Consider the following 26,527-nt stretch of genomic DNA (forward strand, 5'->3'; position numbering starts at 1 on the left):
GAGAATATAACTACTATAATACTGCTTCTATATACAAGAATATAACTACTATAATACTGCTCCTACGTACAAGAATATAACTACTATAATACTGCTCCTACGTACAAGAGTATAACTACTATAATACTGCTCCTATATACAAGAATATAACTACTATAATACTGCCCCTATATACAAGAATATAACTACTATAATACTGCCCCTATATACAAGAATATAACTACTATAATACTGCCCCTATGTGCAAGAATATAACTACTATAATACTGCTCCCTATGTAGAAGAATATAACTACTAAAATACTGCCCCCTATGTACAAGAATATAACTACTATAATACTGCTCCTATGTACAAGAATATAACTAATATAATACTGCTGCTATGTACAAGAATATAACTACTATAATACTACCCCCTATGTACAAGAATATAACTACTATAATACTACCCCCTATGTACAAGAATATAACTACTATAATACTGCCCCTTTGTACAAGAATATAACTACTATAATACTGCCCCTATGTACAAGAATATAACTACTGTAATACCGCTCCTATGTACAAGAATATTACTACTATAATACTGCCCCTTTGTGCAAGAATATAACTACTATAATACTGCCCCTATGTACAAGAATATAACTACTATAATACTGCCCTCTATGTACAAGAATAGAGCTACTATAATACTGCTTCTATGTACAAGAGTATAACTACTGTAATACTGCCCCTATGTACAAGAATATAACTACTATAATACTGCCCCTATGTAAAAGAATATAACTATTATAATACTACCCCCTATGTACAAGAATATAACTAAAATAATACTGCCCCCTATGAACAAGAATATAACTACTATAATACTGCTCCTATGTATAAGAATATAACTACTATAATACTGCTTCTATATACAATAATATAACTACTATAATACTGCCCCTATGTACAAGAATATAACTACTATAATAATGCTCCTATGTACAAGAATATAACTACTATAATACTGCTTCTATATACAAGAATATAACTACTATATAACTGCTCCTATGTACAAGAATATAACTACTATAATACTGCCCCCTATGTACAAGAATACAACTACTATAATACGGCTTCTATATACAAGAATATAACTACTATAATACTGCCCTCCATGTAAAAAAATATAACTACTATAATACTGCCCCCTATGTACAAGAATATAACTACTATAATACTGCTCCAATGTACAAGAGTATAACTACTATAATACTGCTCCTATATACAAGAATATAAGTACTATAATACTGCCCCTATATACAAGAATATAACTACTATAATAAAGCCCCTATATACAAGAATATAACTACTGTAATACTGCCCCCTATGTACAAGAATATAACTACTATAATACTGCCCCTATGTACAAGAATATAACTACTATAATACTGCCCCCTATGTAGAAGAATATAACTACCAAAATACTGCCCCCTATGTACTAGAATATAATTACTATAATACTGCTCCTATGTACAAGAATATAACTACTATAATACTACTCCTATGTACAAGAATATAACTACTATAATACTACCCCCTATGTACAAGAATATAACTACTATAATACGACCCCCTATGTACAAGAATATAACTACTATAATACTGCTTCTATATACAAGAATATAACTATTATAATACTGCCCCTATGTACAAGAATATAACTACTAAAATACTGCCCCTATGTACAAGAATATAACTACTATAATACTGCCCCTATGTACAAGAATATAACTACTATAATACTGCTCCTATGTACAAGAGAATAACTACTATAATACTGCCCCTATATACAAGAGTATAACTACTATAATACTGCCCCTATGTACAAGAATATAACTACTATAATACTACCCCCTATGTACAAGAATATAACTACAATAATACTGCCCCCTATGAACAAGAATATAACTACTATAATACTGCTTCTATACACAATAATATAACTACTATAATACTGCCCCTATGTGCAAGAATATAAATACTATAATACTGCTCCTATGTACAAGAATATAACTACTATAATACTGCTTCTATACATAAGAATATAACGACTATAATACTGCCCCTATGTACAAGAATATAACTACTATAAAACTGCTCCTATGCACAAGAATATAACTACTATAATACTGCCCCCTATGTACAAGAATATAACTACTATAATACTGCTTCTATATACAAGAATATAACTCCTATAATACTGCCCACTATGTACAAGAATATAACTACTATAATACGGCTCCCTATGTACAAAAATATAACTAGTATAATACTGCCCCTATGTACAAAAATATAACTACTATAATACTGCTCCTATGTACAAGAATATAACTACTATAATACTTCTTCTATATACAATAATATAACTACTATAATACTGCCCCTATGTACAAGAATATAACTACTATAATACTGCTTCTATATACAAGAATATAACTACTATAATACTGCCCTCCATGTAAAAAAATATAACTACTATAATACTGCCCCCTATGTACAAGAATATAACTACTATAATACTGCTCCTATGTACAAGAGTATAACTACTATAATACTGCTCCTATATACAAGAATATAAGTACTATAATACTGCCCCTATATACAAGAATATAACTACTATAATAAAGCCCCTATATACAAGAATATAACTACTGTAATACTGCCCCCTATGTACAAGAATATAACTACTATAATACTGCCCCTATGTACAAGAATATAACTACTATAATACTGCCCCCTATGTAGAAGAATATAACTACCAAAATACTGCCCCCTATGTACTAGAATATAACTACTATAATACTGCTCCTATGTACAAGAATATAACTACTATAATACTACTCCTATGTACAAGAATATAACTACTATAATACTACCCCCTATGTACAAGAATATAACTACTATAATACTACCCCCTATGTACAAGAATATAACTACTATAATACTGCTTCTATATACAAGAATATAACTACTATAATACTGCCCCTATGTACAAGAATATAACTACTATAATATTGCCCCTGTGTACAAGAATATAACTACTATAATACTGCCCCTATGTACAAGAATATAACTACTATAATACTGCTCCTATGTACAAGAGAATAACTACTATAATACTGCCCCTATATACAAGAGTATAACTACTATAATACTGCCCCTATGTACAAGAATATAACTACTATAATACTACCCCCTATGTACAAGAATATAACTACAATAATACTGCCCCCTATGAACAAGAATATAACTACTATAATACTACTTCTATACACAATAATATAACTACTATAATACTGCCCCTATGTGCAAGAATATAACTACTATAATACTGCTCCTATGTACAAGAATATAACTACTATAATACTGCTTCTATACATAAGAATATAACGACTATAATACTGCCCCTATGTACAAGAATATAACTACTATAAAACAGCTCCTATGCACAAAAATATAACTACTATAATACTGCCCCCTATGTACAAGAATATAACTACTAAAATACTGCTTCTATATACAAGAATATAACTACTATAATACTGCCCTCCATGTAAAAAAATATAACTACTATAATACTGCCCCCTATGTACAAGAATATAACTACTATAATACTGCTTCTATATACAAGAATATAACTCCTATAATACTGCCCCCTATGTACAAGAATATAACTACTATAATACGGCTCCCTATGTACAAAAATATAACTAGTATAATACTGCCCTTATGTACAAAAATATAACTACTATAATACTGCCCCTATATACAAGAATATAACTACTATAATACTGCCCCTATATACAAGAATATAATTACTATAATACTGCCCCTTATGTACAAGAATATAAATACTATAATAGTGCTCCCTATGTGCAAGAATATAACTACTATAATACTGCTCCTATGTACAAGAATATAACTACTATAATACTACCCCCTATGTGCAAGAATATAACTTCTGTAATATTGCTCCTAAGTACAAGAATATAACTACTATAATACTGCCCCTATGTACAAGAATAGAACTACTATAATACTGCCCTCTATGTACAAGAATAGAACTACTATAATACTGCTCCTATGTTCAAGAGTATAAATACTATAATACTGCCCCTATATACAAGAATTTAACTTCTAAAATACTGCCCCTATATACAAGAGTATAACTACTATAATACTGCCCCTATGTTCAAGTACATAACTACTATAATACTGCCCTCTATGTACAAGAATAGAACTACTATAATACTGCTCCTATGTACAAGAGTATAACTACTATAATTCTGCCCCTATATACAAGAATATAACTTCTATAATACTGCCCCTATATAAAAGGGTATAACTACTATAATACTGCCCCTATGTTCAAGTATATAACTACTATAATACTGCCCCTATATACAAGAATATAACTACTATAATACTGCCCCTATATACAAGAATATAATTACTATAATACTGCCCCTTATGTACAAGAATATAAATACTATAATAGTGCTCCCTATGTGCAAGAATATAACTACTATAATACTGCTCCTATGTACAAGAATATAACTACTATAATACTACCCCCTATGTGCAAGAATATAACTACTGTAATATTGCTCCTAAGTACAAGAATATAACTACTGTAATACTGCTCCTATGTACAAGAATATAACTACTATAATACTGCCCCTATGTACAAGAATAGAACTACTATAATACTGCCCTCTATGTACAAGAATAGAACTACTATAATACTGCTCCTATGTTCAAGAGTATAAATACTATAATACTGCCCCTATATACAAGAATTTAACTTCTAAAATACTGCCCCTATATACAAGAGTATAACTACTATAATACTTCCCCTATATACAAGAATATAATTACTATAATACTGCCCCCTATGTATAAGAATATAAATAATATAATAGTGCTCCCTATGTGCAAGAATATAGCTACTATAATACTGTTCCTATATACAAGAATATAACTACTATAATACTACCCCCTATGTACAAGAATATAACCACTATAATACTGCTCCTATGTACAAGAATATAACTACTATAATACTGCTTCTATATACAAGAATATAACTACTATAATACTGCTCCTATGTGCAAGAATATAACTACTGTAATATTGCTCCTATGTACAAGAATATAACTACTGTAATACTGCTCCTATGTACAAGAATAGAACTACTATAATACTGCCCCTATGAACAAGAATAGAACTACTATAATACTGCCCCTATGTACAAGAATATAACTACTATAATACTGCCCTCTATGTACAAGAATAGAACTACTATAATAGTGCTCCTATGTACAAGAGTATAACTACTATAATACTGCTTCTATATACAAGAATATAACTTCTATAATACTGCCCCTATATACAAGAGTATAAGTACTATAATACTGCCCCTACGTTCAAGAATATAACTACTATAATACTGCCCCTATGTACAAGAATATAACTACTATAATACTGCTCCTATGTACAAGAATATAACTACTATAACTGCTACCTATGTACAAGAATATAACTACTATAATACTGCCCCTATGTACAAGAATATAACTACTATAATACTGCTTCTATTTACAAGAACATAACTACTATAATACTGCTCCTATGTACAAGAATATAACTACTATATTACTGCTTCTATGTACAAGAATTTAACTACTATAATACTGCCCCTTTGTACAAGAATATAACTACTATAATACTGCCCCTATATACAAGAATATAACTACTATAATACTGCCCCTATATACAAGAATATAATTACTATAATACTGCCCCCTATGTACAAGAATATAAATACTATAATAGTGCTCCCTATGTGCAAGAATATAGCTACTATAATACTGCTCCTATGTACAAGAATATAACTACTATAATACTACCCCCTATGTGCAAGAATATAACTACTGTAATATTGCTCCTATGTACAAGAATATAACTACTGTAATACTGCTCCTATGTACAAGAATATAACTACTATAATACTGCCCCTATCTACAAGAATATACCTACTATAATACTGCCCCTATGTACAAGAATATAACTACTATAATACTGCCCTCTATGTACAGGAACAGAACTACTATAATACTGCTCCTATGTACAAGAGTATAACTACTATAATACTGCCCCTATATACAAGAATATAACTTCTATAATACTGCCCCTATATATAAGAGTATAACTACTATAATACTGCCCCTATGTTCAAGTATATAACTACTATAATGCTGCCCCTATGTACAAGAATATAACTACTATAATACTGCTCCTATGTACAAAAATATAACTACTATAATACTGGCCCCTATGTACACGAATATAACTACTACAATACTGCCCCTATGTACAAGAATATAACTGCTATAATACTGCTTCTTTTTACAAGAACATAACTACTATAATACTGCTCCTATGTACAAGAATATAACTACTATAATACTGCTTCTATATACAAGAATATAACTACTATAATACTGGCCTCCATGTAAAAAAATTTAACTACTATAATACTGCCCCCTATGTACAAGAATATAACTACTATAATATGGCTCCCTATGTACAAAAATATAACTACTATAATACTGCCCCTATGTACAAAGATATATCTACTATAATACTGCCCCTATATACAAGAATATAACTACTATAATACTGCCCCTATATACAAGAATATAACTACTATAATACTGCCCCTATATACAGGAATATAATAACTATAATACTGCCCCCTATGTACAAGAATATAAATACTATAATAGTGCTCCCTATGTGCAATAATATAACTACTATAATACTGCTCCTATGTACAAGAATATAACTACTATAATACTACCCCCTATGTACAAGAATATAGCTACTATAATACTGCCCCTATATACAAGAATATAACTACTATAATACTGCCCCTATATACAGGAATATAATTACTATAATACTGCCCCCTATGTACAAGAATATAAATACTATAATAGTGCTCCCTATGTGCAAGAATATAACTACTATAATACTGCACCTATATGCAAGAATATAACTACTGTAATATTGCTCCTATGTACAAGAATATAACTACTGTAATACTGCTCCTATGTACAAGAATATAACTACTATAATACTGCCCCTATGTACAAGAATATAACTACTATAATACTGCCCTCTATGTACAAGAATAGAACTACTATAATACTGCTCCTATGTAAAAGAGTATAACTACTATAATACTGCCCCTATATACAAGAATATAACTTCTATAATACTGCCCCTATATACAAGAGTATAACTACTATAATACTGCCCCTATGTTCAAGTATATAACTACTATAATACTGCCCCTATGTACAAGAATATAACTACTATAATACTGCTCCTATGTACAAAAATATAACTACTATAATACTGGCCCCTATGTACACGAATATAACTACTATAATACTGCCCCTATGTACAAGAATATAACTACTATAATACTGCTTCTTTTTACAAGAACATAACTACTATAATACTGCTCCTATGTACAAGAATATAACTACTATAATACTGCTTCTATATACAAGAATATAACTACTATAATACTGGCCTCCATGTAAAAAAATATAACTACTATAATACTGCCCCCTATGTACAAGAATATGACTACTATAATACGGCTCCCTATGTACAAAAATATAACTACTATAATACTGCCCCTATGTACAAAAATATATCTACTATAATACTGCCCCTATATAGAAGAATATAACTACTATAATACTGCCCCTATATACAAGAATATAATTACTATAATACTGCCCCCTATGTACAAGAATATAAATACTAAAATAGTGCTCCCTATGTGCAAGATAACTACTATAATACTGCTCCTATGTACAAGAATATAACTACTATAATACTACCCCCTATGTGCAAGAATATAACTACTGTAATATTGCTCCTATGTACAAGAATATAACTACTGTAATACTGCTCCTATGTACAAGAATATAACTACTATAATACTGCCCCTATCTACAAGAATATACCTACTATAATACTGCCCCTATGTACAAGAATATAACTACTATAATACTGCCCTCTATGTACAGGAACAGAACTACTATAATACTGCTCCTATGTACAAGAGTATAACTACTATAATACTGCCTCTATATACAAGAATATAACTTCTATAATACTGCCCCTATATATAAGAGTATAACTACTATAATACTGCCCCTATGTTAAAGTATATAACTACTATAATGCTGCCCCTATGTACAAGAATATAACTACTATAATACTGCTCCTATGTACAAAAATATAACTACTATAATACTGGCCCCTATGTACACGAATATAACTACTACAATACTGCCCCTATGTACAAGAATATAACTGCTATAATACTGCTTCTTTTTACAAGAACATAACTACTATAATACTGCTCCTATGTACAAGAATATAACTACTATAATACTGCTTCTATATACAAGAATATAACTACTATAATACTGGCCTCCATGTAAAAAATATAACTACTATAATACTGCCCCCTATGTACAAGAATATAACTACTATAATACGGCTCCCTATGTACAAAAATATAACTACTATAATACTGCCCCTATGTACAAAGATATATCTACTATAATACTGCCCCTATATACAAGAATATAACTACTATAATACTGCCCCTATATACAAGAATATAACTACTATAATACTGCCCCTATATACAGGAATATAATTACTATAATACTGCCCCCTATGTACAAGAATATAAATACTATAATAGTGCTCCCTATGTGCAATAATATAACTACTATAATACTGCTCCTATGTACAAGAATATAACTACTATAATACTGCCCCCTATGTACAAGAATATAGCTACTATAATACTGCCCCTATATACAAGAATATAACTACTATAATACTGCCCCTATATACAGGAATATAATTACTATAATACTGCCCCCTATGTACAAGAATATAAATACTATAATAGTGCTCCCTATGTGCAAGAATATAACTATTATAATACTGCACCTATATGCAAGAATATAACTACTGTAATATTGCTCCTATGTACAAGAATATAACTACTGTAATACTGCTCCTATGTACAAGAATATAACTAGTATAATACTGCCCCTATGTACAAGAATAGAACTACTATAATACTGCCCCTATGTACAAGAATATAACTACTATAATACTGCCCTCTATGTACAAGAATAGAACTACTATAATACTGCTCCTATGTAAAAGAGTATAACTACTATAATACTGCCCCTATATACAAGAATATAACTTCTATAATACTGCCCCTATATACAAGAGTATAACTACTATAATACTGCCCCTATGTTCAAGTATATAACTACTATAATACTGCCCCTATGTACAAGAATATAACTACTATAATACTGCCCCTATGTACAAGAATATAACTACTATAATACTGCTCCTATGTACAAAAATATAACTACTATAATACTGGCCCCTATGTACACGAATATAACTACTATAATACTGCCCCTATGTACAAGAATATAACTACTATAATACTGCTTCTTTTTACAAGAACATAACTACTATAATACTGCTCCTATGTACAAGAATATAACTACTATAATACTGCTTCTATATACAAGAATATAACTACTATAATACTGGCCTCCATGTAAAAAAATATAACTACTATAATACTGCCCCCTATGTACAAGAATATGACTACTATAATACGGCTCCCTATGTACAAAAATATAACTACTATAATACTGCCCCTATGTACAAAAATATATCTACTATAATACTGCCCCTATATAGAAGAATATAACTACTATAATACTGCCCCTATATACAAGAATATAATTACTATAATACTGCCCCCTATGTACAAGAATATAAATACTAAAATAGTGCTCCCTATGTGCAAGATAACTACTATAATACTGCTCCTATGTACAAGAATATAACTACTATAATACTACCCCCATGTACAAGAATATAATTACTATAATACTGCTTCTATATACAAGAATATAGCTACTATAATACTGCACCTATGTGCAAGAATATAACTACTGTAATATTGCTCCTATGTACAAGAATATAACTACTGTAATACTGCTCCTATGTACAATAATATAACTACTATAATACTGCCCCTTTGTACAAGAATGGAACTACTATAATACTGCCCCTATGTACAAGAATATAACTACTATAATACTGCCCCTATATACAAGAATATAACTTCTATAATACTGCCCCTATATTCAAGAGTATAACTACTATAATACTGCCCCTATGTTCATGTATATAACTACTATAATACTGCCCCTATGTACAAGAATATAACTACTATAATACTGCTACTATGTACAAGAATATAACTACTATAACTGCTACCGATGTACAAGAATATAACTACTATAATACTGCCCCTATGTACAAGAATATAACTACTATAATACTGTTTCTATTTACAAGAACATAACTACTATAATACTGCTCCTATGTACAAGAATATAACTACTATAGTACTGCTTCTATGTACAAGAATTTAACTACTATAATACTGCCCCTATGTACAAAAATATAACTACTATAATACTGCTTCTATATACAAGAATATAACTACTATAATACTGCCCCCTATGTACAAGAATATGACTACTATAATACGGCTCCCTATGTACAAGAATATAACTACTATAATACTGCCCCGATGTACAAAAATATAACTACTATAATACTGCCCCTATATACAAGAATATAACTACTATAATACTGCCCCTATATACAAGAATATAATTACTATAATACTGCCCCCTATGTACAAGAATATAAATAATATAATAGTGCTCCCTATGTGCAAGAATATTACTACTATAATACTGTTCCTATGTACAAGAATATAACTACTATAGTACTGCTTCTATGTACAAGAATTTAGCTACTATAATACTGCCCCTATGTACAAGAATATAACTACTATAATACTGCCCCCTATGTACAAGAATATGACTACTATAATACGGCTCCCTATGTACAAGAATATATCTACTATAATACTGCCCCTATGTACAAAAATATAACTACTGTAATACTGCCCCTATATACAAAAATATAACTACTATAATACTGCCCCTATATACAAGAATATAATTACTATAATACTGCCCCTTATGTACAAGAATATAAATACTATAATAGTGCTCAATATGTACAAGAATATAACTACTATAATACTGCTCCTATGTACAAGAATATAACTACTATAATACTACCCCCTATGTACAAGAATATAACTACTAAAATACTGCTTCTATATACAAGAATATAACTACTATAATACTGCTCCTATGTACAAGAATATAACTACTATAATACTGCTCCTATGTACAAGAATATAACTACTGTAATACTGCTTCTATGTACAAGAAAATGACTACTGTAATACTGCTCCTATGTACAAGAACATAACTACTATAATACTGTCCCTATGTATAAGAATATAACTACTATAATACTGCTCCTATGTACTAGAATATAAATACTATAATACTGCTTCTACATACAAGAATATAAATACTATAATACTGCTCCTATGTACAAGAATATAACTACTATAATACTGCTCCTATATACAAGAGTATAACTACTATAATACTGCCCCTATGTACAAGAATATAACTACTATAATACTACCCCTATGTACAAGAATATAACTACTATAATACTGCTTATATTTACAAGAACATAACTGCTATAATACTGCTCCTATGTACAAGAATATGACTACTATAATACGGCACCCTATGTACAAGAATATAACTACTATAATACTGCCCCTATGTACAAAAATATAACTACTATAATACTGCCCCTATATACAAGAATATAACTACTATAATACTTCCCCTATATACAAGAATATAATTACTATAATACTGCCCCCTATGTACAAGAATATAAATAATATAATAGTGCTCCCTATGTGCAAGAATATAACTACTATAATACTGTTCCTATGTACAAGAATATAACTACTATAATACTACCCCCTATGTACAAGAATATAACTACTATAATGCTGCTTCTATATACAAGAAGATAACTACTATAATACTGCCCCTATGTGCAAGAATATAACTACTGTAATATTGCTCCTATGTACAAGAATATAACTACTGTAATACTGCTCCTATGTACAAGAATATAACTACTATAATACTGCCCCTATAAACAAGAATAGAACTACTATAATACTGCCCCTATGTACAAGAATATAACTACTATAATACAGCCCTCTATGTACAAGAATAGAACTACTATAATACTGCTCCTATGTACAAGAGTATAACTACTATAATACTGCTTCTATATACAAGAATATAACTTCTATAATACTGCCCCTATAAACAAGAGTATAACTACTATAATACTGCCCCTATGTTCAAGAATATAACTACTATAATACTGCTCCTATGTACAAGAATATAACTACTATAACTGCTACCTATGTACAAGAATATAACTACTATAATACTGCCCCTATGTACAAGAATATAACTACTATAATACTGCTTCTATTTACAAGAACATAACTACTATAATACTGCTCCTATGTACAAGAATATAACTACTATAATACTGCCCCTATGTACAAGAATATAACTACTATAATACTGCTTCTATATACAAGAATATAACTTCTATAATACTGCCCCTATAAACAAGAGTATAACTACTATAATACTGCCCCTATGTTCAAGAATATAACTACTATAATACTGCTCCTATGTACAAGAATATAACTACTATAACTGCTACCTATGTACAAGAATATAACTACTATAATACTGCCCCTATGTACAAGAATATAACTACTATAATACTGCTTCTATTTACAAGAACATAACTACTATAATACTGCTCCTATGTACAAGAATATAACTACTATAATACTGCTTCTATGTACAGGAATTTAACTACTATAATACTGCCCCTATGTACGAGGGGCGATCCAAAAGTAATGATAATCAATACTAAACACAATGAATATAGTAAAAAAATATATATATTTTTCTACATAGTCTCCTAACAAGTCTATACATTTAGTCCATCTCTTTTCTAAACTCAGAATTCTCTTCGAAAAAAATTCTTGATCTTGACCCTCAAAAAAATCCCCAACAGCGGTTATCACGTCGCTATTGTTGTCAAATTTCTTGCCCCAGAGGTGTTCCTTGAGCCGAGGAAAGAGAAAGAAGTCACTGGGGGCTAGATCTGGCGAATAGGGGGGTGTGTTCCACCAGTACAAAGCCCGCTTCTTGAATGGTAGCCATGGCAACTGCAGCTTTGGGAGCCGGCGCGTTATCTTGGTGAAACAGCACTCCAGCCCGCAGTTTGCCGCGCCTTTTCTCCTTGATAGCCTCTCGCAATCTTCATATTTGTTCTGCGTAGTAGGAGCCCGTAATAGTGGCTCCCTTCTCCAAATAGTCCACCATAATAATTCCTTCAGCGTCCCAAAAAATGGACGCCATAACTTTCCCTGCTGAGCTTGACACTTTGAATTTTTTCGGCATCAGTTCGTTGGCTCGTTTCCATGTCATCGATTGTTGTTTTGTTTCGGGATCAAAGTGGTGAATCCAGGTCTCGTCCATGGTCAAAAAACGTGACAAAAAATTCTCCTTGTCTGCTTGGAACTTTTCGAGATTTGCTATTGAAATGTCAACTCGTTTCTTCTTTTGCTCGTCGGTTAACATTTTTGGCACCCAACGCGCCGAGACCTTTCTCATATGCAATTCTTTTGCAAGGATTCTTTGAATACTGCCATATGAGATCCCTGTGACCTCCGCTACATGCCTGATAGTCACTCTTCGATCGGCCAATACAACTTCTTCAACTTTTTTCATGTTTTCTTCATTGAGGGACGTGGATGGGCGTCCTTCACGATGTTCATCTTCCGTTGATGTTCTTCCCAGCTTAAATTCCTTGGCCCAGCGTGCAACTGTGGAATATGGAGGAGAAGAGTCCCCCAATGTTTCCACCAAGTCATTTTTTTCAAGTAGAGGTATTTGATGACAGCTCTGAGCTCGTTTTTTTCCATTTTGATGTTCACTCCTCGGCAGCTCCTATTCAAATGAATGTAGCTCCCGGGAATCGTGGCCTATTTAAGTGATTTTTTTTTCCTGGACTAGTGGGTACCTAAGAGAGAAGAAAACATTTTATTTTAATTTCTGTGCGCAATAGAAATAACCGATTATCATTACTTTTGGATCGCCCCTCGTACAAGAATATAACTACTATAATACTGCCCCTATATACAAGAATATAACTACTATAATACTGCCCCTATATACAAGAATATAATTACTATAATACTGCCCCCTATGTACAAGAATAGAAATACTATAATAGTGCTCCCTATGTGCAAGAATATAACTACTATAATACTGCTCCTATGTACAAGAATATAACTACTATAATACTACCCCCTATGTACAAAAATATAACTACTATAATACTGCCCCTATGTACAAGAATAGAACTGCTATAATACTGCCCCTATGTACAAGAATATAACTACTATAATGCTGCCCTCTATGTACAGGAATAGAGCTACTATAATACTGCTCCTATGTACAAGAGTATAACTACTATAATACTGCCCCTATATACAAGAATATAACTTCTATAATACTGCCCCTATATACAGGAGTATAACTACTATAATACTGCCCCTATGTTCAAGTATATAACTACTATAATACTGCCCCTATGTACAAGAATATAACTACTATAATGCTGCTCCTATGTACAAGAATATAACTACTATAATACTGCCCCCTATGTACACGAATATAACTACTATAATACTGCCCCTATGTACAAGAATATAACTACTATAATACTGCTTCTATTTACAAGAACATAACTACTATAATACTGCTCCTATGTACAAGAATATAACTACTATAATACTGCTTCTATATACAAGAATATAACTACTATAATACTGGCCTCCATGTAAAAAAATATAACTACTATAATACTGCCCCCTATGTACAAGAATATAACTACTATAATACTGCTTCTATATACAAGAATATAACTACTATAATACTGCCCCCTATGTACAAGAATATGACTACTATAATACGGCTCCCTATGTACAAAAATATAACTACTATAATACTGCCCCCAAGCTGTGAGGTTGTGTTTTGTAGCTCTCCTCATGTCTGGAGCAAGCCCAGGGCGGGGCCCCCCTGGGCGGGGAAGCTCCCCAGGCAAGGCCCAGGCTTCTCGGCCTACACTGGGACAAGGCTCCCAGGTTACTTCCAATGGGAATAATACACCCAGAGTCACTGTGAGACCTGTGACTGCAGCACAAAGTTCCAGCAAGAAAGAAGGAGATAAAGAATCTGTGTGTAAAGTTTTGGGAGGAAAACCAGCTCCAAGTGCAACAAAGAAGCCAGATGTGAGTAAAGAAATGCAGCAAAGTGTGAAGCTTTGTAATCCACCCAGTGGAAGTCCAGTCCGTGCACAGCCCCAGCCGGCAGCTCAGCCTCCATCACCATCAGGTGTGCAGCTCAGCTCTCCAGTCCGTGCACAGCCCCAGCCGGCAGCTCAGCCTCCATCACCATCAGGTGTGCAGCTCAGCTCTCCAGTCTGCAGACAGAGACGGACGTCTCTGGAGAAACAAACCCTCCAGGAAAATCTCCAGCAGCAGCATGTGGTGTCCGGCATGGTGAATTCAGGTCGCACGAGGTCGCAGTCTGGTGTCAGCGGTAAACTTGCCGCAGTGCCTGAATCCAACAAGGTAGCCACAAAAACACCTGTGGTGGACGCAAGGGACAAGTCAGTATTCAGAGTCCCTGACCCTGTGGCCAAGCCTAAATCTGCGGAGACGCAGCGTGCCCCCGAACTGCAGCTGGCGGAGGAGATACCCGGACTGGTCAGGAAGATGGGTGAGTTGCAGCAGCACAAACAACTGCTGCAGATGCAGATAGACTTTATCTACAATCTAAAAGCAACTAACCCTGAGAGTAACGCTGTATGTGACATGAAACTGAACTCACTTGGTGTAGAGCTGGCGAGTGTGGTGCAGGACATGGACAGTGTGCTGGAAAGCATGGGGCCCCTGAAGGAGACCTACGCAAACCGGGCACGGTTCGCCTCCTATAAGCAGGACTGTGCTGCGGAGTCCAGAACCCCTGATGTGAAGTCAGAGACCCCCCAGCTGCAGGCACGACCGGTGTTACAGGCTCCCCGCTTCTGTTTCCAGGTTGGAAAAACACTGCAACAGCAGGCAGCGGCGTGTGAACGGGAGTGTATACCTCAGATTCCAGCAGAGGCACCACAAGTCCCAGAGTGCCCCACACAGGAGCAGGACATTGCATGTGAGACTGTTTGTGCTGATGAGGCCGAGGCTGAAGCACAGACTGGCGCTAATGATGCTGTGCCTATGGGGTCGGGGGCTGGGGGGGATTTACAGGCTGTGATGGACGTTGTACTGTCTGATGATAATAATGCTGTTCATGATAATGTGCATGATATGGGTGATTGTCCCCCTTTACCATCTAGTACACAAGGTGTGACAGCCCCTCCTGCTGCAGACCCTATCCCTGTCAGCCAGCCTAGTGTGACCCGGCAGGTGCCCCCCAGGAATGCCTGGAGCCGCGGCGCTCCGTCTTTCACCTCCGGAGCAGGGTATACGGGCCAGACATTTAGGCGCATAAATGTAGTGCGTTTTAAATTCTTAGGTGCCAAGGAGGATCTACCACAACGCAGGTATGTGGTGAGAGAGCTACTATGCCGCCAGATGGGGTTTGTGCCGACTGAAATCCTGGCGGTAACTAATCTGCAGGACAGGCAGGGCTATGATGTCAGATTTAAGCTCATGCCTGACCTGGATAGATTCTGGGCCAATTACCCCAAGTTCAGAGAAACTGAAGGCTGGAATAAGTTTATACTGGTTCCCATTTCCAGGCCAGATACCGTCACTGTGAATATCACCTTCTGGAATGAGGCCGTTCCCCCACAGGACATCCAGGTGTGGCTCCAGAGACATTGTGACCTCGTCTCTGGACTCACCAAGATCAGAGATGAGGATGGTATCTGGACAACGGGGTGGAAGGTCCAGGTGAAGCTGCGGCAGTATAACAACATCACTGCCCACCTACCCAACTCCTTCTTCATTGGGAGGGAGAAGGGGGCATGTTACTATCCCGGGCAGCCAAGAAAATGCTTTAAATGTGGTAAAACAGGTCATCTGGCTAATGCCTGTACTGTACTAAAGTGCAGCCTGTGTGGGGTAATCGGCCATGTCGCTGCAGACTGCCGGGACGTTAGGTGCAACCTCTGTGGTAAGATGGGCCACCCTCACAGGAACTGTCCAGACGCCTGGCACAATATCTGCAAAGCCTTCCCTGATGAGGATGTGATGGCAGGGGCAGAGGCTCAGGAGGTGGTGGCAGGGGCAGAAGCTCAGGAGGTGGTGGCAGGGGCAGAGGCTCAGGAGGTGGTGGCAGGGGCAGAGGCTCAGGAGGTGGTGGCAGGGGTGCAGGAGGAAGAGGATTTAACTTCAGCAGGGATACTGAATAGCTCAGGTGCCCGCCAGGAGTCCACCCATGTAACACCAGAGCAGCGGGGTACAGAGGGTGCAGAGGGGAACATGGAGGTCGTGCCTCAGGTAGCCCCCCCTTCAGCATCAATGTCTGTATCTGATGACTGGAGCGTAAATCATAATAAAAGAAAGAAAAAGAACACGTCCTCCCGTAAACCTGAGGCAGAATATGACTCTGGTCAGAGTGGTAGTAAGAAGGTCCAGAGTTCTGCAGATGTGATGGTTGTGTCCAACAAATATGGAGTCTTATCTGAGGATAATGATGATGACTATGAGGAAGAGTTGAGGAAAATTGATGCTGAATGTGACAGGGACACAGAGGACCATCCCCCGCCAAAGCGGAAGCCCTTATCTGTGGACCCTCAGGTGGAGGCTGACATGGACACCGGTGGTGGACAGAATATCTCTGATTCACGATGATGGCTGTTACTCTGCTCCTTCTATATTGTGTTGTGATGGCGGGGTTCTCATTAACACTGACATCAAGTAACGTGAATAGTATTAAGGTGAGGAGGACGAGACACGCAGTGTATGAACATCTCAGATACCTGGACACAGATGTCATCTTCCTGCAGGAGACACGACTGACATCTCTGGGGCTTTTGAGAGAGGCAGAGAGGGAATGGCGGTCCGGTCCATCTTTCTGGTCACTGGCTGTGGAGCCTTACGCCGGGGTTGCTATCCTGTTTAACACCCATGATGTGACTGTACATAGGATGACAGAAGTGGTCATGGGAAGGTGTCTGGTCCTGGAAGTCACTATCCATGGTAGGCGACTCCGGCTTATTAACATCTATGGGCCACAGACGGTGACTGACAGGATCCAGCTGTTTAATGACGTCAGGCCTTTCCTCTTCACCTCTCTCCCGGTGGTGATGGCGGGAGACTTTAATGCCATACTGACATCAGGTGACAGCTCCTCAGGTAGGACAGTGACCAGGGACGGCAAGGTCCTACATAACATCATAATGCAGGCAGGACTGACTGACATTTTCACACAGGGAGGTCGTCAGCCAAAATTTACGTATTCTTGTTCCAACAGGAGCAGTAGGATAGATTTTGTTTTTGCGAGTCCTACTGAGGCTGTCAGCTCCCTGAGTGAGAAGGTCGTCCCTTACTCTGACCACCTCGCCTTGTGCTTCTGTCTGGGGACCTCTAACCGCCCGGACATTGGTAGAGGGTTGTGGAAGCTTAATTCCAGTCTCCTAGGTGATGCCTATGTCCAGAGTCGTGTCCACTCCCTTATTCAGGTCCATCTAGACAGGGTTGATTTTTATGACAACATGACCGACTGGTGGGAGGACGTCAAGGAGGATATCAGATCCCTCTTAAAGAGACTGTCAGTTAATAAAGGGAGGAACAAGTACAGCCAGTACCTAAAGCTGCGTAAAGAATTGGAGTCATTGTATTCGGCAGGCGGGGATGACAAAGTGAAGATCGACCGGCTGAAATCTGAGATAAGGCAGTATCAGTACAGCAGGTACACCTCCCTGGTTCTTGAACGGGATTATGGGTCCTTAGGGGCACCTGATCCCTTTGAGAATTGCAGGGAAAGGGTGGCCAAAAAAATGGTCCCAGGTCTCACTGACTCTCAGGGTGTATTGCAGGATTCACGGGAGGGTATTCTGGGGGTCGTGAGATCTTACTATGCTGACTTGTTTCAGAGGAAAGTTTTGGATAAAAATAAGATGGCTCAATTCTTGGAGGCAACTCCAGTGCCTGATACTAACGATCTGGACTTTTCTTCTTTGACAGCAGAATTAACGGTGGAGGAAGTTAAGGCGGCTATTGATAAATTATATCTGAAGAAGGCACCAGGTCCAGATGGTATAACAGCAGAATTTTATAAGGAATTCAGAGACCTCCTGGCTCCAATCCTTGTGGATGTGTATAGGAATTGTCTAGAAAATCACCTGATGCCTCCATCCATGAGAGTGTCCTCGTTAATTCTGCTGTCTAAAGGTAAAGAGCCGAGAGACATCAAGAACTGGAGGCCGATTGCCCTCTTGAATGTAGACAGGAAGATTCTGGCAAAGATCCTGTTTTCTAGGTTAGTCTGTTTGTCCCCGGCACTGTTGGCAGGCTCTCAGTTTGGCACAGTAAAAGGGCGGAACATCTCTGGAGCAGTCATCTCGATACGGGAGATGTTTGAGAGATGTAAAGCTCTGCGGTGTGGGAGATATGTTGTCAGTCTGGACCAGGCTAAAGCCTTTGACAGGGTTGATCACGATTATCTGTGGGCCACTTTGTCAAAGTACGGTGTTCCGGGACAATTCGTGGATTGGCTGAAGACTTTGTATAGAGAGGCGCTGAGCTTTCCTCTGATTAATGGTTGGCAGGGTGATACTTTTGGAGTTGAGGCAGGGGTGAGGCAGGGCTGCCCACTGAGTCCGCTCCTGTATGTTTTCGCCATAGACCCGTTTCTGAGGTCACTGCAGGAGTGTGATTTTCAGGGGGTGCCGGTCCCCCACTGCCTGCCTCTGACTGTTGTTGCCTATGCTGATGATGTGACGTTGGTGATCTCCAATCCTCAAGAGGTGCGGATGTTATCGGCGGCCATCAGAAGCTACTCTGAGGCCTCCGGGTCTCTGGTCAACCTTGAGAAGAGTCAAGCTCTGTGGACGTTAGACACTGATCCCGGCTTTGATCTGCCACAATTTGCTAAAGCCTCCACCCATATTAAGATCTTAGGGGTTAAATTTGGGAGGGATGATAATGCCAAGCTAAATTGGGAAGAGAAATTGGAAACCGGAAATGCAAAGGTTCAGCGATGGAAGAACTGGAGGCTGACCTACAGAGAAAGGGTCGCTATGTTGAAGACCTACCTGGTCCCCATCTTCTTGTATGTCTCTGTTATTTTCCCTTTGCCAGAGTCTTTCTCAGCGAGGCTTTTCAGCTTGTTCTTCCAGCTCTTGTGGGGGAATAGGTTGAACCTAATAAAGAGGGGAGTAACGTACCTACGGCGGAGAGATGGTGGGCTGGATATGTTAAATCCAAGGGTTTTCTTTGACTCCCTGTTTCTAAAAGTGAATTTTGGGAACATGGACTCAAACAGTAGCTCCCTGTGGGTGAATAGTATCAAGGACTGGATATTGCCTTTTGCAGAGTCTTGGGTGCGAGGCGGCAGTCTCAAGAGGAGGAGATGGACAGGTGGCCACCTCCCCCAGTATCTGGACTACGGTCTGAAGTGTGTCAGGAAGTGGGGACTGGAGAGGTCTTACATTGAGAGCAATACGAGAAGAGACCTATATGCTCATGTATGTGGGACGTTCTTCTTTTCTCCACTGGCCCTGAGAGATTGTGTCACCACCACCCTGCAGGAAAGTCTCAGGTTCCTAAACGGGAAACGACTTCCTCCCAAACTGTTTGACATCTCTTGGCTTTCACTACATAGTCGGCTCTTTGTCAGGGGGAACCTGAAACATCTGAGTGTCTCTGATCGGAATTGTCCCCTTGGTTGTCAGCAGGAGGAGACTATGGAGCACTTTATCTGTGATTGCTGGGGAGGGAGGAAGATCTGGGAGGAGGTGTCAGGTAATCTAAAAATCCCCAGACTTCTGACCCTAAAGTATCCTGACATAATCTATGGTGTCCCATCCACTGTCAGTAACATCGACAGAGAGACCATGTACATTATAATCAGTGTCATAAAATACTATCACTGGCACATGAGAACCCGGGTGTCACTGCACAATGAGCCGTTCGATCACACCGCTGCAGCCAATCAGGTGATATCAGAACTCCGGTGGATAAAATCACTAGAAGTTGGAAGGAGTCAGAAAAACATAAAGTTATGGAGCAACGTAAAATTCAGTTAGGGAATATGATGATTATTATTATTATTATTTATTTATTTTTTTTCTCTTTCCCGCAGGCGTGGACTTTTTAATTTATTTATGTATATGATCTGACTATTTTAATGTTTTTGTTTTTTTTTTGTATATATAACCCATGTGATTTGTCTTTTTGTAATACTGGATGATTTTTGTTTGTTATAATTGTATTTGTTTGTTTTTATAATAAAAATTGCCCCTATGTACAAAAATATATCTACTATAATACTGCCCCTATATACAAGAATATAACTACTATAATACTGCCCCCTATGTACAAGAATATAAATACTATAATAGTGCTCCCTATGTGCAAGAATATAACTACTATAAGACTGCTCCTATGTACAAGAATATAACTACTATAATACTACCCCCTATGTACAAGAATATAACTACTATAATACTGCTTCTATATACAAGAATATAACTACTATAACACTGCACCTATGTGCAAGAATATAACTACTGTAATATTGCTCCTATGTACAAGAATATAACTACTGTAATACTGCTCCTATGTACAAGAATATAACTACTATAATACTGCCCCTATGTACAAGAATAGAACGACTATAATACTGCCCCTATGTACAAGAATAGAACTACTACAATACTGCCCTCTATGTACAAGAATAGAACTACTACAATACTGCCCTCTATGTACAAGAATAGAACTACTATAATACTGCTCCTATGTACAAGAGTATAACTACTATAATACTGCCCCTATATACAAGAATATAACTTCTATAATACTGCCCCTATATACAAGAGTATAACTACTATAATACTGCCCCTATGTTCAAGAATATAACTACTATAATACTGCCCCTATGTACAAGAATATGACTACTATAATACTGCTCCTATGTACAAGAATATAACTACTATAACTGCTACCTATGCACAAGAATATAACTACTATAATACTGCCCCTATGTACAAGAATATAACTACTATAATACTGTTTCTATTTACAAGAGCATAACTACTATAATACTGCTCCTATGTACCAGAATATAACTACTATAGTACTGCTTCTATGTACAAGAATTTAACTACTATAATACTGCCCCTATGTACAAGAATATAACTACTATAATACTGCTTCTATATACAAGAATATAACTACTATAATACTGCCCCCTATGTACAAGAATATGACTACTATAATACGGCTCCCTATGTACAAAAATATAACTACTATAATACTGCCCCTATATACAAGAATATAACTACTATAATACTGCCCCCTATGTACAAGAATATAAATAATATAATAGTGCTCCCTATGTGCAAGAATATAACTACTGTAATATTGCTCCTTTGTACAAGAATATAACTACTGTAATACTGCTCCTATGTACAAGAATATAACTACTATAATTCTGCCCCTATGTACAAGAATAGAACTACTATAATACTGCCCCTATGTACAAGAATATAACTACTATAATACTGCCCCTATATACAAGAATATAACTTCTATAATACTGCCCCTATATACAAGAGTATAACTACTATAATACTGCCCCTATGTTCAAGAATATAACTACTATAATACTGCTCCTATGTACAAGAATATAACTACTATAACTGCTACCTATGTACAAGAATATAACTACTATAATACTGCCCCTATGTACAAGAATATAACTACTATAATACTGTTTCTATTTACAAGAACATAGCTACTATAATACTGCCCCCTATGTACAAGAATATGACAACTATAATACGGCTCCCTATGTACAAGAATATATCTACTATAATACTGCCCCTATGTACAAAAATATAACTACTGTAATACTGCCCCTATATACAAGAATCTAACTTCTATAATACTGCCCCTATATACAAGAATATAATTACTATAATACTGCCCCTTATGTACAAGAATATAAATACTATAATACTGCTCCCTATGTACAAGAATATAACTACTATAATACTGCTCCTATGTACAAGAATATAACTACTATAATACTGCTCCTATGTACAAGAATATAACTATTGTAATACTGCTTCTATGTACAAGAAAATAACTACTGTAATACTGCTCCTATGTACAAGAATATAACTACTATAATACTGTCCCTATGTATAAGAATATAACTACTATAATACTGCTCCTATGTACTAGAATATAAATAGTGTAATACTGCTTCTACATACAAGAATATAACTACTATAATACTGCTCCTATGTACAAGAATATAGCTACTATAATACTGCTCCTATGTACAAGAATTTAACTGCTATAATACTGCCCTTATGTACAAGAATATAACTACTATAATACTGCCCCTAAGTACAAGAATATAACGACTATAATACTGCTTCTATAAACAAGAATATAACTACTATAATACTGTTCCTATGTATAAGAATATAGCTACTATAATACTGCTCCTATGTACTAGAATATAACTACTATAATACTGCTTCTACATACAAGAATATAACTACTATAATACTGCTCCTATGTACAAGAATATAACTACTATAATACTGCTCCTATGTACAAGAGTATAACTACTATAATACTGCCCCTATGTACAAGAATATACTCACTATAATACTGCCCCTATGTACAAGAATATAAGAACTATAATACTGCCCCTTATGAACAAGAATATAACTGCTATAACACTGCCCCTATGTACAAGACTATAACTACTATAATACTGCCCTTATGTACAAAAATATAATTACCATAATACTGCTGCTATATACGAGAATATAACTACTATAATACTGCCCTCAATGTAAAAAAATGTATCTACTATAATACTGCCCCCTATGTACAAGAATATAACTACTATAATACTGCTTCTATATACAAGAATATAACTACTATAATACTGCCCCCTGTGTACAAGAATATAACTACTGTTATGATCTGCTACAGGGACTAAGGAAAGACAGGAGAACTGTCCCTACAATAGAACTAAACTAGATCCCTACGATGTAACGGGGAACCTGATCCTGCGATCAGACCCGCTAAAGTCCTCGGCTAGTCTGAACGAAGACCTATAGATGTGAGGGAGGGATCCCTACAAGAACTAGGGACTGGGATAAGTTTGGAAACCTCCTAGCAGAAATAGTAGCAGTCAAAGACAAACACACAACAAAAAGCATAGAGGTCAGAAGACCTAGCAAAACTAACAGAGAACGGCAACAGAGCACCAAGCTAGCTCAAGAGTAGTAAATACAATGAAGTCCAGCAAGACCAGGAGGGCGGAGCCGGATTAAATAGGCAAAAATGGTCATGTGACCAGCAAACTAAAAAAAACCTAACAGGAGAGTTCTAACAGTACCCCCTCTTCTAAGAGGATCCTCCGGATCCCCTAGGCCCAGGCTTACCAGGAAACCTCCTGTGAAACGCTCTGACAAGTCTGGAAGCAGAAACATCATCCGCCCTCACCCATGAGTTATCCTCAGGTCCGAAACCCTTCCAAGCGACGAGATACTGCAAACTCCCTCTATACCGTCTAGAATTTAGGATGCGGGAAATTTCATATTCCCCGTCCTCCACCACCGGAGGAACAGTGGCAGAGGCGTCACCATCAGACACATCAGCTTTTTTCAACAGAGAAACATGAAACACCGGGTTAATCCTCCAGGACGTAGGAACCTCCAACCTAACAGCAGATTGGTTAACTATCTGAAGCACCTTAAAGGGCCCTACGAACTTGGGACCCAATTTTTTAGAAGGAATCCTCAATCGCAGATTCTTAGAGGACAACCAAACCATGTCACCAACAGCAAACAAAACCTCTTGCCGTTTCCTATCAAAGTACCTCTTAGATTTTTTGTTAGCCTCCTGAAGATTACCACGCACATCCGTCCAAACTCTCTCCAAATCACCGGAAAAACTCTCCTCCTCAGGCACAGCCGAAACCAATTTGGAGAATGACCCAAAAGACGGATGTCTCCCAGAACAACAAAAAAAAGGCGAACACCCAGCAGATGAGGATGTATGGTTCTTAAGAGCAAATTCAGCAAGTGGCAGAAACTCAGACCACTCCTCTTGATTGTCCGCCACAAAACAACGCAAGAACTGCTCAACATCCTGGTTCTTCCTTTCTGTCTGGCCATTAGACTCAGGATGATATCCAGATGAAAACGACAAATGAACTCCCAACCTGTCACAAAAGGCACGCCAAAAACGAGCCACGAACTGAGGTCCCCTATCAGAAACAATGTCAGTAGGAACACCATGTAGTCTGACAATTTCCTTGACAAAGGCCTTAGCGAGTGTCTTAGCGCAAGGCAGTTTGATGAAGGGAACCAAGTGACACATCTTGCTAAAAACGGTCCACGACCACCCAGATGACCGTGAAACCTTCAGAGGGGGGAAGGTCAGTAATAAAGTCCATAGCCAGATGTGTCAAAGGTGCACTAGGAACCTCCAGAGGGCAAAGCAACTCCGCAGCAGGAGCATGCGAAGACTTGGATCTAGCACACACAGTACATTGGCGCACCCACTTAATGACTTCCTTCTGCCATCCAGGCCACCAAAAACTGCGACCCACAAGTCTCTTGGTCTCAGAAATTCCTGGATGACCTGCCAACCGAGACTCATGACACTCAACAAACAAATCTCTCCTAAAGGTCCTAGGCACAAACAACCTCCCATGGGGAGTGTTAGATGGGGCATTCTCCTGAGCTTTAAGAATCTCATCCTCCAAAACGGAGTCCAAAGCAGCTATCACAACACCTTCTTGTAAAATGCTCTCCTCTTCCTCCTCAACACCGACCATGGGAGAAAAGCTGCGAGACAAAGCATCCGCTTTAACATTCTTGGTACCCGGGATGTAAGTAACGGAAAAATTAAAGCGCGAGAAAAAAAGTGCCCACCTAGCCTGACGGGCATTCAAGCGCTTGGCAGCATCAAGATAGATCAGATTTTTATGATCAGTGAAAACCTGAATGGGAAATTCAGCACCTTCCAAGAGGTGACGCCAGTGTTCAAATGCGAGTTTAATTGCCAGCAATTCCCG

At 36.9% G+C, this 26,527-nt stretch overlaps 1 protein-coding gene across 3 annotated transcripts in view; it reads left to right on the forward strand.

Annotated features, from left to right (window-relative positions):
• Positions 1-26,527, forward strand: part of LOC141269164 (phospholipid-transporting ATPase ID-like) — a 231,312-nt gene that overhangs the window by 8,406 nt on the left and 196,379 nt on the right. Inside the window, exon 2 of one of the 3 annotated variants that reach the window (XM_073680385.1) lies at positions 19,441-19,735. The exons of 1 other annotated variant lie outside the window; for it this stretch is intronic. The gene's annotated coding sequence lies outside the window, so the exon portion shown is untranslated. The remainder of the gene's footprint in view (positions 1-19,440; positions 19,736-26,527) is intronic. One more of the 3 variants, XM_073680386.1, reaches the window with a different exon arrangement.

This window comes from Phyllobates terribilis, unplaced genomic scaffold (genome assembly GCF_046119375.1).
Source record: "Phyllobates terribilis strain yellow unplaced genomic scaffold, ASM4611937v1 Scaffold_1__5_contigs__length_1240528914, whole genome shotgun sequence".
NCBI classification, from domain to species: Eukaryota; Metazoa; Chordata; class Amphibia; order Anura; family Dendrobatidae; genus Phyllobates; species Phyllobates terribilis.